Here is a 16362-nt window from a genome sequence, read left to right on the forward strand (position 1 = left end):
GAGTTGATCATGGGGAAGTTTATCAAGGAATGTTATAAAGGGGTTTACTTCACTGGTTTTTTTTTTTTTTTTTTTGCGTTACGCGGGCTTCTCACTGTTGTGGTCTCTCCCGTTGCGGGGCACAGGCTCCGGAAGCGCAGGCTCAGCGGCCATGGCTCACAGGCCTAGCCACTCCGCAGCACATGGGATCTTCCCGGAGCGGGGCATGAACCCACGTCCCCTGCATCGGCAGGCAGACTCTCAACCACTGCGCCACCAGGGAAGCCCAACTTCACTGGTTTTTAAGTTGAATCTGATGATGTGTAAATTCCCTTCCAACACTGAAGCTGGAGGTTTTCTTGAGTTTGGGAATAAAATATTAAATAAGCATGTTGTGGAGTTTTCTTTGAATTCTAGGGTCACAAGGAAAGTGCAGTAGAAGCTAATCATGGAACCAATGATTAGAAGACCCTTTAGCAGACCACCTCTTGGTGGGTGTCTCCATGTTGGAACTGTCATTATTCTAAACAGTTTTCATTAAGTCATTCAGCAAACATTTATTGAGCACCTATTATGTGTCAGGCACTAAGTGTTAGGCATATGTAGTGAAGAAAACAAGGTCTCTCGTGGAGTTTATGATTGCAGAGAAATATGTAGTGTAATGTCAGGTGCCTTTATGGGCTGAATTGGGTCCCCCCAAATTTATATTTTGAAGCCCTAAGCCCCAGTACCTCAGAAGAAGACTACATTCAGAGATGCAGTCTTTAAAGCGATTAAATCAAAATGAGGCCATTGAGGTGGGTCTTAATCCAATCTAACTGCTATCCTCATAAGAATAGGAAATTTGGACACACAAGGAGAGACGAGGGCACACGTGCACAGAGGAGAGGCCTCGTGAGAATACAGTGAGGAGGGGCCCAGGCCTCAGGAGAAACCAAATCTGCCGACACCTTGTTCTTGGACTTCTAGTCTCCAGAACAGTGAGGGAACAAATTTCTGTTGTTGAAGCCACCCAGCCTGTGGGCTTTTGTTCCGGCAGCCTAAGCAAACAAATACAGCAGTTGTGGAGAAAAATAAAGCAGAAAAAAGAGATGGAAAATGAGGAGGCTGGTATTTTATGAGGACGGTCAAGAAAGCACTGCCCTCGGAAATATTTCATCAGATCCTGTGATACTCTGCACTTTACAGATGAGGGAATGTGAGCTCAGAGAGGTTAAATGACATCCACAAAGCCACACAGCTGGGAAGCAGCAGGGATTCAAACCTCTGTCTTTTGATTCCACATTACTCTTGTGTTATACAGTGCTGTGCTGCTCCTGTTTTTTTTTTTTTAAAGGGAAGACTAGCAGAGAGATGATGCTTTACAGTTTATACATTATTTTCATCCATACTCTCACATTTGATCATCACAGGGAATTTATTATGTAGGAAGATGATCTCCTTTCCTTCCCGTCTACTCCCCTGCCCCCTCCTCCTCCGCTTTCTTATCATCTTTGTTTACTGAGGCTCAGAGAAGTTAAATGATTAGTCCAATCTCACAGCAGCAGAGTAAAACAGTCAGAGCTAGAACTGAATTCTACTCCATTGATCTTTCCACTTTGTAAGAGAAAGTGTTTCCTCTTCAGACAAATCCTTGATCAGCTCCTGAAATGTACATCGAGCTACAGCCCTGTATTTACTCTCCTGAGAGGTATCCCACCTGGACCCCCGGGTGATCGGCTGGGCCATCAGCCTCAGCACAGTAAGCCCATTTCTCGGAGGCATCAGCCCTTCTAGCTCCCACAGCCCACAAGACCCTGCACGGCCCATCAAGCCTCCTGCTGCAAATCAGCCTAACTGTGGAGAGTTAATTCATCTAACTATAAAGGGCATTCAATAAGTGTAAAACAAAACTAATTGGTTCTCTTCCATACAAATTTAATCATACCATAAAATGAGATCAATGCAAATAAAAACCATTGAGTAGGTTAAGTGTCGAGGATCCATAAAGGGGGAAAAACGGTCCATGAGCATCATCCTAGGAATTGAAATCTGGGCGCGTAGTCACATGTGCATTAATCATCTCGCACGCTGCCAGAGTTGACAATAGCTGGGCTGTGTTGGAGGGACACTGCAAATGTCCTTCTTTTGTGCCAATTGTGCAGAGGAGATGATTTCCTCATTGATTTTGGGGCGCATTTGTTATCAGCTAATACATTCTGGATAATATTCATCGGCTGCCTGTTCCGTGCGTCTGCACGCCACACGTTGCCTGCCCGAACTGTTCTGGCACTGACTGTCCTCATTGTAGATAAAGAGGCTGGCGTTTGTGGAATGTACTTCCTCAAGGGTTAAATAATGCAGAGGGGGAGGGGTGTGGAGACCTCTTCTGTGCACAATTTATTTGGTGGGGAAAAACGCTGGGTAGAATGGTGACTTCTAAAACATCAAATCCAATCCTTTGTTTTATTGTTACCCCTTATTGGAGGGGCAAATGAAGGCATTTATGCCACTCACCTTTGTTCGTCTATCAGGTGGATTCTTGACTCCTTTCCACCCTAAGTAGAATCACTGGAATTACCTGGAAGCTGAGCCCTGTTCAGACTCTGAGGGGAGCCTATCAGGACGGGTCCCTGGGGAAGGGCAGCCCTGCAGCCAGTCTTACTGCCGTAGAGTATGTGCTCCAGACTTCTGCCCAGAGAGGTGCCTGTCTTTCTATTTTGCATTCTGTTCAAAGCCCTTGCGAAGCTCACACCAAAGCAGACATTCCACTGGAACCAGGACATCGCTACCTGTGAACTCTGAGAACCACCATGACCTGGAATGGACTAAGGCCACATGCCATGTACCTGGACCTCTTTGATGTAGACCTCGTTGTGGTTGTCTGCTGAAGTCTACTTTCTCTTCCTTACCTCTCCTTCCTGCTTCTACTCCCCGTCCCCCAAGGTGGCATAAACTGTGAATTGCCACTAAAATCCATTCTCCTCTTCTCCCACAGCCACAGAATCACAGATGCACATGGATGCCCAGCCAGGGACCACAATTCCAAGCCTCCCTTGCAATTAGGTGTGGCCGTGACTGAGTTCTTTTCCAAGGGAAGGTAAACAGCTGTGATGTGGATGGTAAGGATCAGTGAGACCTTGGAAGTGTTTGAGAAGGAAAAGTCACCATCAGCCTGGGTCCCTGAATCTCAGTGTGGAGAAGAACCCCTGCCCATATGAAATACCTTCCCTAGACTGACAGTGTAGGGGAGAAACTTCTGTTGTATTAAGGCTATTAAATATTTGGGTCTATTTGTTACAGCACTTTTGCTACTTCTAACCAATACATTCCATCATGCCTTATCTCTGTAAGCATGTCTAGTGTATACCTTCAGGTCCTATGCAAACTAATTAGACCTACTATCTACTGAGATTTTAGTTCTTTGATCTCATCCATTCTTCACTTTCCCACTCCCAATGGAAATAGTTTTCTTTTTTTTGTTTTTTACGGACTTCAAAATTAATACATGCTTATTGTGAAAACAGTCAGACAATGAAGACTTGCACAAAGATAAAGTTTAACTCACTATTATTACACCATCCAGAGGAAACTACCCTAAATCTTTTTCTTTAAATATACACATCTGCATAAAATACTTTTACTGAAGTATAATATACATGAAGAAAAGTTCACATATCATGAATGGACAGCTTGATCAATTTTCATAAAGTGAATATACCCTTGTTACTGGCAAGCATATCAAGAAACAGAACATTCTTACACTCAAGAAATCCTCCTTTTTCCCCATTCCACTTGTTACCCCCAAAGGTAAACATGCTCTTTTTTAAAAATCAAAAGTTTGACTAAACATTTTTTGCAAACTGATTTTTAAAAAGTTTTTAACATACCGTAAATTTCTTTCCATGTCAGTGTATATAGGTGTATATCATAATCATTAAAAATTAATTGGGCCTCCCTGGTGGCGCAGTGGTTGAGAGTCCGCCTGCCGATGCAGGGGATGCGGGTTCGTGCCCCGGTCTGGGAGGATCCCATGTGCCGCGGAGCGGCTGGGCCCGTGAGCCATGGCCGCTGGGCCTGCGTATCCGGAGCCTGTGCTCCGCAACGGGAGAGGCCACAACAGTGAGAGGCCCGCATACCGCAAAAAGAAAAAAAAAAAAAAAAAAAAAAAAAATTAATTGTATGCCCTTTAATTAATGTATCATAATTTATCTAATGCTTAATTTATGTTGTACAGTTTGGTTAAAATGATGCTACAATGAGAATTCTTGTACACACATGTTTCTACATTTTTTTCCTCCTAAAAATGCAACCATAGAAGTTGACTTTCTGGATCAAAGGTATAAACACTTTAGGTATTTTGAAAACACATTTAAAATTTTCTCAATAGACATATTGTATCAATCAACATTCCTATTTTCCCATGCCCTGAAACATACTACACTTACATATCTTCCTCCTCATGTCGCAACATTTATTGGGCTGGAGATCTATTGTTTTCCTCTTCCCAGAACATTTCTACCCTTATTTCCCTTCTGCTGATCATAGTCCCTAACCCTCCTGGTGACTAGGGTGGTCATGTGACCCAGACCTGACTAATCATAGCACCCTTTTTTTGGAGTATAATTGCTTTACAATGGTGTGATAGTTTCTGCTTTATAACAAAGTGAATCCGCTATACATATACATATATCCCCATATCTCCTCCCTCTTGCATCTCCCTCCCACCCTCCCTATCCCACCCCTCTAGGTGGACACAAAGTACCAAGCTGATCTCCCTGCATAGCACCATTTGGAATGGGCATATGATCCAAGGAGAGCCAATTGGAGTTCTTCCCTGGGATTTATATACAAACAATGGAAGAGAGACTTCTATCTGCCAGTTTTTGTAAGCTAGGAGGATGTGAATTTGGGGCTGTCAGTGGCCATCTTCCCCACAATATAGAGAGGTTTTTGTTTGTTTGTTTGTTTTTTGGTTTGTGTTTAGAATGAAACTAGAACTAAACAGAAATAAGACATAGGATTTGAGAAAGGAAAAGAGTGTTTGGATAAGACAACTCCTGAGGCTCTGGTTTTGTGGGAGTTGACCACAGGCACTACCTTGGAATCCTTCCCAGTTTTGTGAGGCAATGAATTACATTTTTGATTAAGCTATTAATAGTTTAGATTGGGTTTCTGTTACTTACAACTGCAAGAGCTGTGGCTATTACACATTTCCATAGAAAGACTGATGCAAAACAGGGAGGAGTAGTTTCTGACATGTGGATACCATTTGGGAAGAAAGATTAATTTAGTCACATCCAGTCTTAAAAAACCAGGGTTAGCCATTAATGAGCCTTCAACTGAGGAGGGAGTCTCTGCCTATATCACCCTAGTGATAATGTTTGAATTTTTTTGGTAAACTGTTATACAAATGTGAGGGTCTTTAAAGTATTTAGAACTTTGTCAGGAGGCACAATGTGTCAGAATTATGCCAATTTTATAGGAGAGAATACTGTAGCTCCAAGCAGTATTGTTGACTAGTTCAAGTGACTTTGAGAATGGATGAATAAGAGCCTGAGTCATTTCTGTATTTGTCAAGCAGAATGTCTTTGGAAGGGTCATCCCAACTGAATGAGTGCTCACATCTGGTTTTGCCTTCTTGTCACCTCAGCAGATAAAGCTGTGGATGTAGATGCACCTGCAGAGGTTGACATCAGGGGGTCAGGAGGGAGGGGAAGGCCCAGCATATGTGGAGGGCCAGAAGTCTAGGCAAATAGTCTGTGTGTGGTGGTAGTGGTGGCGGTGGTTGTGTGTGTGTGCATTTGTGTAGTGATAGTTGGACATCCAGGGATGCATTAGAGAAGCATCCTATCACTGGGAACCCACTTAGCTGGGAATCCAGGAGAATTCTGGTCCCTGCTGGGAATCTGGCAGGACAGGGAAGCATCCTTTCCCAGAAGTATTCTGAATAATTAGGGAGGTTTGCTAGGCTGGAGCTGAAGAGTGAGGAAAGGGAAAAGGCATGTCTGAGTGTTTGGAGGATATATTCCAAAATAGAAACACAATCTATGACCACATAGGTGACAGCCATCCCATATCAATTCTGAGACTCAGCATCCTGATCTCTAAAATGGGCATCAGAAAACCTACCTCAGTTAATGTCAACTTACCAATAACGGACTCAGAAACATGGGAGTCAGAACCTCTTCCTGTGGGGAGGGTGCTCAGGGGATGGGAATAATCACATATTAGCATCAATGTGGGAGCTCAGGTCTCAGGATTTCTCTCAACGAAACTTGTACACCCCAGGGCCTTTGTACCTGCTATTGTCGTTGCCTGAAACACCCTTCCTCCAACTCCTATTTATCTTTCAGATTTCAGTTTAAGTGCTATTTCCTTTATGAAGCCTTCTGCTCCCCACACTTGCCCCAGACCAGATTAAGCTTCTACTAACCCCCAAAGCTTCTATTTTCAGCATGTATCATTGTTTGTTTAATGATCCGCTCCCACAACCATCCTTGGTTAGACCGAAAGTTTGTTGAGCATTATTTATGGCACGTAGTTGGCTCTTAAAGTTTGTTGAACAACTGAAGGAATGAAGAGTTTGGGATACCTTCCTGAAGTCCATCAGGGATGGCGAGTCTAGGTCAAGTTCAGGTGATGGCATCCTAGAATGATTTGAATTCTTCCAGCCTCAAGATTGGAATTGGGGTTGGGTGAGCTCATAAATGAGGTGTGATATCTGGAGTCCTGACCCCCCTCCACAGCTGGACAGAGACGGACAATGAGGTGCACTAATCTTCTTCCTGGATTCTCTTTCTTCCAGAAGAGTTGAGAAAGGTCACACATTGGGTCCTTATTGGTCCCCCAAAAGAAGCCCATCTTGTACATCAGTTGGCTCCCCAGCCACTTACCCACTGCTGACTCTTTCTAGTCCTGGGTCTCTGCTTCTTATTCTCTCTTCTGCTTTTGGGAATGTGCTTCACCCTGAGCTGCTGGGGCTCTGCCTTCTTCCCTATGATTTATCAGCACAACACCTGTTGCCGTTCTACTCTTTCATTTGTCTGCTCTCAATAATTATTTAAGCTTTATTAGGTATTTATCAGGTAAACTGTCAGCTTCTGAAGTTTCTTATTGTAGCCAGAGTTCGAGAAGGGCAATTTGTAGGCATCTCATAGCTCACACGGCAAATCCTCTCTCTGGATTGAAATTATGATATGAACGTGATGTTTTATGAGATAACAGAGGAAAGGTTCCAAATTCTGGGGTTTGATATATATTTTTTTCCTCTGAGCTTTCCTGAGAAAGAAATATGTGTAAGCAGCTCAAATGGCTGGGTATTGGCAAGGAGGGTGTGGACATGTAGTCAGTATGGGGAGTCAAGAAGGAGCAGATGAATGGTCCAGCTCAGATGGCCTTTATTTAATTAATTTATTTAATTTTCCAACAGTTTTTAATGAAAAATTTCAAACAGACTGAAAAGAAAAAATATATATATATATATTTTTTTGGCTGCGTTGGGTCTTCGTCGCTGCACGCGGGCTTTCCCTAGTTGCGGTGAGCAGGGGCTACTCTTTGTTGTGGTGCATGTGTTTTCATTGCAGTGGCTTCTCTTGTTGTGGAGCACAGGCTCTAGGTGCGTGGGCTTCAGTAGTTGTGGCACGCGGGCTCAGTAGTTGTGGCTCGCGGGCTCTAGAGCGCAAGCTCAGTAGTCGTGGCGCACGGGCTTAGCTGCTCTGCGGCATGTGGGATCTTCCCGGACCAGGGCTCGAACCCATGTCCCCTGCATTGGCAGGCGGATTCTCAATCACTGCGCCACCAGGGAAGTCCAAAAAATAATTTTTCAATGAATACTATATAATTATCACCTATATTCTACAATCAACATTTTAGAATATTTGCTTTGTCATATATCTATCATCTATCCATCCATTAATCTTATTTTTGATGCATTTCAAAGTCTATTACAGACATCAATGTAATTCACCTTTAATTACTTCAGTATACATACCATTAACTAGAGTTTACTATTTGTTTACAGTTCTTTTTTGGGGGTGTTATTTACATATAGTGAATGCATTGATCTTAAATATACCATTTGATGTGTTTTGACAAATGCACACGTCTGTATAACCCAAACCATCACTCCAGAAAGTCCCCTCATATCTCCTCCAGTCAATCTCTGCACCATCCCCATTCCCTGCAAAAGGTAAGCACTGTTCTGATTTTTTTTTTTTTTACCATAGAATTGTTTGCCAGTTCTAGGATTTTACATGTGGAAGCATAAGCATAGAGTACATACTTTCTTGAATAACGCTTCTTTCACGTATCATGTTTTAAAGCCTCATCCATGCTGTGTGAGTCAGTAAATTATTCCTTTTGATGGCTGAGCTGTAGTTCATTGAACGAATATCTCAGATTTTGATTACTCATTCTCCTGCTGATGGGCACCTAGACTGTTTTCAGTTTTGGGACATTATTAACAAAGCTTATATAAACATTCTACACGATACTTCTTGTGAACATATGCTTCCATTTCATTTGGGTAAACATCCAGGGATGAAATTACTGAGTCATGGGTTAGATGCATGTTTAGTTTTTTGAAACACTGCCAGAACTTTCCAAACTAATTGTATCTTTTTACATTCCCGTCAGCAACATCTGAGAATCCCAGTTCCACATCCTCATCAACAGTGGTGCTGTCAGTCATTTTAATGTTCGCCATTCAGATGGGTGTGCAGTAGTATATCATGTAGTTCTAATTTCATTTCCTGAATGACTAATGAGGTTGAGCATCTTTTTTCATATGATTATTGGCCATTCATTAATCTTTCTTCATTAAAGGTCTGTGCAAATCTTTGCCCATTTTTATTGAATTGTCTGTCTTTTTATTATTGAGTTGCAGGAGTGATGTATATATTCTGGACACTAGTCCTTTGTCAGATATATGTTTTGCAGATCTTTTCCTCAATCTGTGGCTTGCCTATTTGCTTTCTCAATAGTGCTTTTTTTAAAAAATTAATTAATTTATTTATTTATGGCTGTGTTGGGTCTTCGTTTCTGTGCGAGAGCTTTCTCTAGTTGTGGCAAGCGGGGGCCACTCTTCATCGCGGTGCGTGGGCCTCTCATTATCCCGGCCTCTCTCGTTGCGGAGCACAGGCTCCAGACGCGCAGGCTCAGTAATTGTGGCTCACGGGCCCAGTTGCTCCGCGGCATGTGGGATCTTCCCAGACCAGGGCTCGAACCTGTGTCCCCTGCACTGGCAGGCATATTCTCAACCACAGCGCCACCAGGGAAGCCCTCAATAGTGCTTTTCGATGAGCAGAAGTTTTTAATTTTTATGAAGTCTGATTTAACCATGTTTTCTTTTATGGTTATTGTCTTCCTTAATTCTGTCTAGGAAATCCTGGCTACCTCCAAGTCACAAAGATATTTTCCCAGTTTCTTCTAGAAGCTTCTAGAATTTATGATCCATATCAAATTAATTTTTGTATATGTGTAAGGCAAGGGCCTAAATTCGGTTTTCCATGTTAGTATCCAGTTCTTCCAGCGCCATTTGCTGGAAAGGCTTTCCTTTTCTCCATTACAATGACTTGGTGCCTTTGGTGAAAATCAAATGTTTATAGATATATGAGTCTATTTCCAGACTCTATTCTGTCCCACCGATCTATTGGGGGGTCCTTATGTCAGTTCATACAGTTTGGATTAATGTAGCTTTTATAATAAGTCTTGGAGACAAGTTCCATAAGCCCTCTAACTTTATTCTTTTTTAAAGGGTTGGTTTGGATATTCTAAGTTCTTTGCATTTTCATATAAAATTAGCATGTCAATTTCTTTTTAAAAATCTGTTGGGATTATGATTGGGATTTCAGTAAATCTAAGGGGAGAATCTAATTTGGGAAGGCTTGTCATCAGTTTTGAGTCTTCCAATTCATGAATATGGGCTATCACTCCAGTTATTTATTTATTTATTTATTTATTTATTTATTTATTTATTTATTTATTTTTCTGTACGCGGGCCTCTCACTGCTGTGGCCTCTCCCGTTGCGGAGCACAGGCTCCGGACACACAGGCTCCGCGGCCATGGCTCGCGGGCCCAGCCGCTGCGCGGCATGTGGGATCTTCCGGGATAGGGGCACGAACCCGTGTCCCCTGCATCGGCAGGCGGACTCTCAACCACTGCGCCACCAGGGAAGCCCATCACTCCAGTTATTTAGATCTTCTTCTTCTTTTTTTTAATTTTTTTTAACAGTTTAACTCATTTATTTCACCATCAGATGGCCTTTAAATTCATGAGGTGGAGTGCAAGCCAAGTTAAATACCGCTGGGCTCTCTAGCTCCTTGAACTCTGCTGAAATGGATGATTAATCTGGCTGTAGAGCACTGAAGGGGTTGCAACAGTGTAGGTGAGCAGTAATGTCCTGAACCAGAACACAGGAAGTGGAATGGATTCAGAGGGCAGAGTGTTTGAAGGGGGTAAAAACCACAGGGCTATAGTAGCATAATAGGAGTTATACAATCCTTTTTATTTCTGTTTCTGGTTGATACAGCAAAGAGAGGTAGATGTTTGTTTTTTTTTTTTTGGCAGTACGCGGGCCCCTCACCGCTGCGGCCTCTCCTGCTGTGGAGCACAGGCTCCGGACGTGCAGGCTCAGTGGCCATGGCTCACGGGCCCAGCCGCTCCGCGGCATGTGGGATCTTCCCGGACCAGGGCACGAACCCGTGTCCCCTGCATCGGCAGGCGGACTCTCAACCACTGCACCACCAGGGAAGCCCGGTAGATATTTTTATACCATAGTTTTCACAGGCAGAAACCGAAGCTCCAAAAAGTCACAGATGAGGACATCTATTGTTTTTGCTAGACTGGCATCCACTCTATGCACTTTTTGGGTAACCGAAGCCAGGTTTTCTTTTGGGGAAATCACCCATCCTCCATTTTCAGTTCATGAAATTGGGGTAAGACTGATGAATCCTCCAACTCTAGAAGTGGGCATATGACCAGGTTTGGCTGATGGGTACAGATTAGTCCCCTGACCAGAGTCACTTTTCATGTGTGGAATGGCCCCCTGACCTAGACCAGCACAATGCCACTAAGTTCTGGAGCTTTGCTTAGGAAGACTGTGGGAGAGAAGCTCTTTCTCTGATGGGGCTTGAAACAGTGAGGTTGTAATATGTGTAAGACTGGGGCTGTTGGGGGCTTCCATGGGGGAGGGGTGCCTAAACTGAAGCCAGTGAAGAGGAAAAGAGAATTAAGAAGAGATGGAGGGCTTCCCTGGTGGCGCAGTGGTTGAGAGTCCGCCTGCCGATGCAGGGGACACAGGTTCGTGCCCCGGTCCGGGAGGATCCCACATGCCGTGGAGCGGCTGGGCCCATGAGCCATGGCTGCTGAGCCTGCGCGTCCAGAGCCTGTGCTCCGCAACGGGAGAGGCCACAACAGTGAGAGGCCCGCGTACCGCAAAAAAAAAAAAAAAAAAAAAAAAGAAGAGATGGAGATCTAATGACATCTAGGCCTGGACTTAACCATTCCTCAAGAGCCCACATCTGTACCTTTCAGTTACATGAAACAGAAAGAGCTTATATTATCATCATTATTATTTCTGTTATTATTTCCTTATATTATTTTTTTTTATTGGAGTATAATTGCTTTACAATGTTGTATTAGTTCTGCTGCACAGCAAAGTGAATCAACCATATGCATACACACATCCTCTCCCTCTTGGACCTCCCCAGCCCCCATCCCACCCAGCTAGGCCATCACAGAACACTGAGTTGAGCTCCCTGTGCTATACAGCAGGTTCCCACTAGCTATCTATTTTACACATGGTAATGTATTTATGTCAAATCTAATCTCCCAGTTCATCTCACCCTTCCCTTCCCCCCTGTGTCCACATGTCCATTCTCTACGTCTGCCTTTCTATTCCTGCCCGGCAAATAGGTTCATCTGTACCATTTTTCTAGATTCCACATATATACGTTAACATACGCTACTTGTTTTTCTCTTTCTGACTTACTTCACTCTATATGACAGATTCTAGGTCCATCCACATCTCTATAAATGACCCAATTTCACTTATTTTTATGGCTGAGTAATATTCCATTATATGTATGTACCACATCTTTATCCATTCATCTGTCGATGGATATTTAGGTTGTTTCCATGTTCTGGCTATTGCAAAATAGTGCTGCAATGAACATTGGGGTACATGTGTCTTTTTGAATTTTGTCAGAATGGCCATCATGAGAAAATCTACAAACAATAAATGCTGGGGAGGGTGTGGAGAAAAGGGAACCCTCTTGCACTGTTGGTGGGAATGTAAATTGATACAGCCACTATGGAGAACAGTATGGAGGTTCCTTAAAATACTAAAAAAAGAACTACCATATGACCCAGCAATCCCACTGCTGGGCATATACCCTGAGAAAACCATAATTCAAAAAGACACATGTACCCTTATATCATTTTGGGTAGTATTTTCTATCACTTAACCAAGAGCCTTGATCAATACAGCCCTTCGGCTAGAGAAGTGGGAATGGAGGGAATGGTGACAATGATGATTTGTGGGAACCTTCAGATCTGAAAGTCTGCACTGTCCCCACTGTGTATGTTGAGGGGGAAACATGGAGAAAAAGATACAACAAAGAACCTCACGCTGATCACAGAAGTCACCTGGAAACCAGGGCTCAAGGCAGGGCACCTGGGACCAAATTCTGGCTCAGCAGCTCATCTCTGAGTGACCTTGACCAAGTCTTCAACCTCCCTGGGCCTCAGAGCCACATCTTTACTTGGGGACATTTATTTATGGTTTTTTTTTTTTTTGGTGAGAATCAGAAATTACAACCATGCTTTGTAATGATAAGATCTGTGAACATGCTACTGATACTGTTACTACTTTTATTATGACTCCCCATTGCTGGATATCACAGAGAGGTCAAATGCCTACGTGTCCCAGGTATCAAATTCAAGCAGCAGATGGGTTACTAGGATTGATGGTCTTCAGGAATCTTGATGAAGGGAGTATGTATCTCTGAGGCAGTGACTATGAGCCTGGAGCCTGGTGTTTGAATGTATGTTAACCCCCTAGGTCCCACTGCAGCTGTGCGTGGTTGATGGACCATCTGCATTTTACCACTTGGGAGATGCAGATCATTATTCAAGACCACACACGGGGCCAGGGGCAGACCTGGGTCTAGAGTCAGTTCTGTTGGACTCTATGGATCCCATCTTTCCACTAAGGGGCTCTGCCTCAGGATTCAGAGAAGCAGTAGGAAGTTGACAGAAAGAAGGAAAAAGATCTGGAATGAGAGATTGTTCTAAATCTGGCCTTAACGTAAAAAGACAAAGTATCCTCAGGACATGGCTGTGAAATCCTCAAGTGGGTAGAAGGCCTGGTTTGATCAGGTGGCTTGATCTCCTAGAATCTTGACTTTGTTAAAGCCCATTCATTTATTTATTCATTCAATTATTTATGGAACATATATTGAACATCTACTATGTGCAAGACCTTGGACTAAGCTTGTGAAGATGAATTAGTCACTGTCTCTTCCCTCAAGGAATTCCATCTGCTAGAGGATGTATTCCTGCAAATACCTTACTCTAGTACAATGTCATAAGTTCTAAATAGGACTGCGATCAAGATGTACATCATAGAGACTGAGTAATAGAAACTAATCTGAAATGAGGAAATCTTGAAAAAGGTTTTAAACAGGAGAAGGGGCATCTGAGCTGGGTTTTGAAGAATACATAGGAGTTCGTCATATGCACAAGGTGAGGGAATGTGCATACCTGAAAGAGGGAACAGCCTGAGGAAAGGTAGAGAGACACACATGGTTGGAGAATAAGTAGTTGTTGGATCTGGTTGGAGCATGGGAGGTGGGGTGTGTAGGAGATGAGCTTGGAGAATTCGGCAGGGCCAAAGGACGAGGAAACACTAGGATAGGGTCTGGATATTATCCTGGGTGTGATGTGTAGCCTTTGAAGGAGTTTAATCCTGGAAGTGACAAGGATAAATCTGAATTTGCAAAGCTGGCCCTTGCTGCTCTTGGAGGATGGATTAGAGGCTGCCAAGCTTGGGGTAGGGAGGTCACAGAGGGGGCCACTGAGCTCAAAAAGGGCAGTAACCACGTGGACTTGAGTTAGGGCTTGAGTTAGTGTTTCAGAAGCTGCTAAATGCAAGATTTGAGGTCCAAAGGGCCTTTCACAGCAGACCTCTCTGCTTGTACACTTCCAGTCTCACTACTTTATAGCTTCCCTATATCTCTGAGTTTCCCAGAGACCATTCTGAAAGGTGTGGTTCCCCTTTCCCCCATTCTTATCTATGGGCTCCTGGAAGGAAGAGATAGAACATCTAACTGAAGGAGGCTGAGAAGACTAGCCAGAGAGGGCTCCCTCCTGCAAGAAGGCTGTGAAGATGGGGGCAGTTTCAGTGGACCCCAACTCAAGTCGAGGAAAGGAAATCAAAGACTCTATTATCCTTACCTGCATGGAGAGCTGGAAGAGAAGAGACTAAAGGCCAGATTCCTTCTGCCTTGGAATTCTCTTTGGATTCAGAACAAAACACATGACCAGGCAACATCCAGATAAGTCCTCAGACCATCTAGGCCAGGGGTCAGTAAATATTTTTTTCAAGGGCCGGATAGTAAATACTTTAGATGTTGCTGGCCCTAAAGTCTCTGTTGCGATTACTCAGCTCTGCTCTTGCAACATGAAAGCAGTCACAGAAGACACATAAATGAATGAGTTGGCTGTGTTCTAATCACACTGCATTTATAGAAACAGGGGGTGGCCCTACACCTGTACAGTTGTGCCGAGAACAGGAACACTTTGGAGGCTTAGCCCAAGTCATCGTTCTGCCTTAAGCCTGGTGGGCTCCATCAAGCCCCAGGGGAACCTCTCGCTCCATGGTTCCCCCTCCCATTAAAGCTGTCTGCAATTTTCCCAACATGTCTACTCCGTTTCTATGGCTGGCCTGAGTCCCTGATGAGCAAGCTCTTCTCCCCATGGGGCGGGGGTGGGGAGGGCTAATTTCCTACCTTGCTCGTCAACCATTTGCTTAGAACTTTGGAACCTAGAACCACAGGTTGGGTACTGATTGCCCAACATCAGGTGCCGTATTGTCTGGATCATCCTGAAATCCTGCCTCATCTGAGCAGACCCTCTTGACAGCATCATATGTGCAAACACCACGTGGGACTCTGGTTTCCATAGGCAGGTCAGGGACCCCAGGTGGATCCCGTTCTGTTCTCCTCTGAGTCTTCCACTTAGAGACCTCTCCCTCCTGTCGGAGGCCAGGCTGCCAGGTTGGGGGCTGGGTTGGGAGTCACCGGTCTGGTAGGCGACTGGGGGTAGGAGAAAGAGCAGATGGGAGGAGAAATCAGGAACTCCTGGTCCAACTGAGGCATATAAATCGCCTGGCTGCTGTGAAGCGTTTTAAATGTTTTGACAATCCCCAGTCCATCAGAGCCTTTAATTGGGTTTTGACTGAGTTGTTCTATATGTAAATACCAGTTACTGGTGAGGTTGTTTATAGCCAAACTGTCTGTTTATGCAAATTGTGTTCCAAGATCGCAGTGGTTTCATTGCAGGATAAAAACGTTCCCTTTATTTAATGCCCAAATCGCTCCCTTCTTGGGCTGGGGTTTATTTTCCTCTTTGACTTTTAAATACAGCACAGCAATTTGGTGAGCTGGATGAGGGGATACGGTTCCCATCCAGCTGAGGCCACAAGGCCTCCCAAGGAGGCAGGCAGTGAAGCTGGCAATTTGGCTTTTCACAGATGCACAGTGTGCTCAGCTCTCTCAGCCCAGCATCCCCTCAAGGTAGACGAAGGCCCTCGTTGCCCCTCGAAGCAGCCGTGTTTGGGTGGTTCTTACGACTGTAAAGCTGTCCTTGATAACGATTTGGAATTTGCCCTCTTGAAACTGACCCTCTGTTTTCACCAGTCTCCTAACTCCTCATCTCTCACCTGGATGATTAGAAGAGCCTCTCTCTTCCCTTGAATAATCCCCTCAAAGCCCAGAGTGGACTTTTGGGAACACAGATCTCTCCTGTCTCACTGCCTTTTGCCCTCAAGATAAAACCCATGGTCTCTCGGATGGTCTATTTGATGCTCTGTGATCAGGACACATTTTTCATATCCTTGAACCCTAAACTCCAGCTTTACTGAATCGCTTCAAGGCTTTTATCCCTGGCCTCTCAATTGATGTCGAGGAAATAAAATGTCAGACTGGTGCCACAGCACATTTGTTCATCTCAGTATTTACCAAGTATACCAAATTTAACCCTGGTGACACAGCAGTGACCAACACAGAGAATGGCTCTGCCCTCGTGGAATTCATCTTCTAGTGGAGCTCACATACAAATTTCTGGCTTCCAGTCTCAGCTGGTGAATGCTTCCTCCTGTAGGACCACACTCAACACAAGTT

The 16362-nt window shown here is 44.1% G+C and overlaps 1 long non-coding RNA gene across 1 annotated transcript in view; it reads left to right on the forward strand.

The window, feature by feature from the left end:
* LOC308629153 overlaps positions 1-16362 on the forward strand; it is a 111617-nt gene that overhangs the window by 82417 nt on the left and 12838 nt on the right. The window contains exon 2 of the long non-coding RNA XR_014017633.1: positions 2957-3080. This is a non-coding gene — a long non-coding RNA (uncharacterized lncRNA). The remainder of the gene's footprint in view (positions 1-2956; positions 3081-16362) is intronic.

This window comes from Mesoplodon bidens, assembly GCF_964165515.1.
Source record: "Mesoplodon bidens genome assembly, chromosome: 15".
Classification (NCBI taxonomy): Eukaryota; Metazoa; Chordata; class Mammalia; order Artiodactyla; family Ziphiidae; genus Mesoplodon; species Mesoplodon bidens.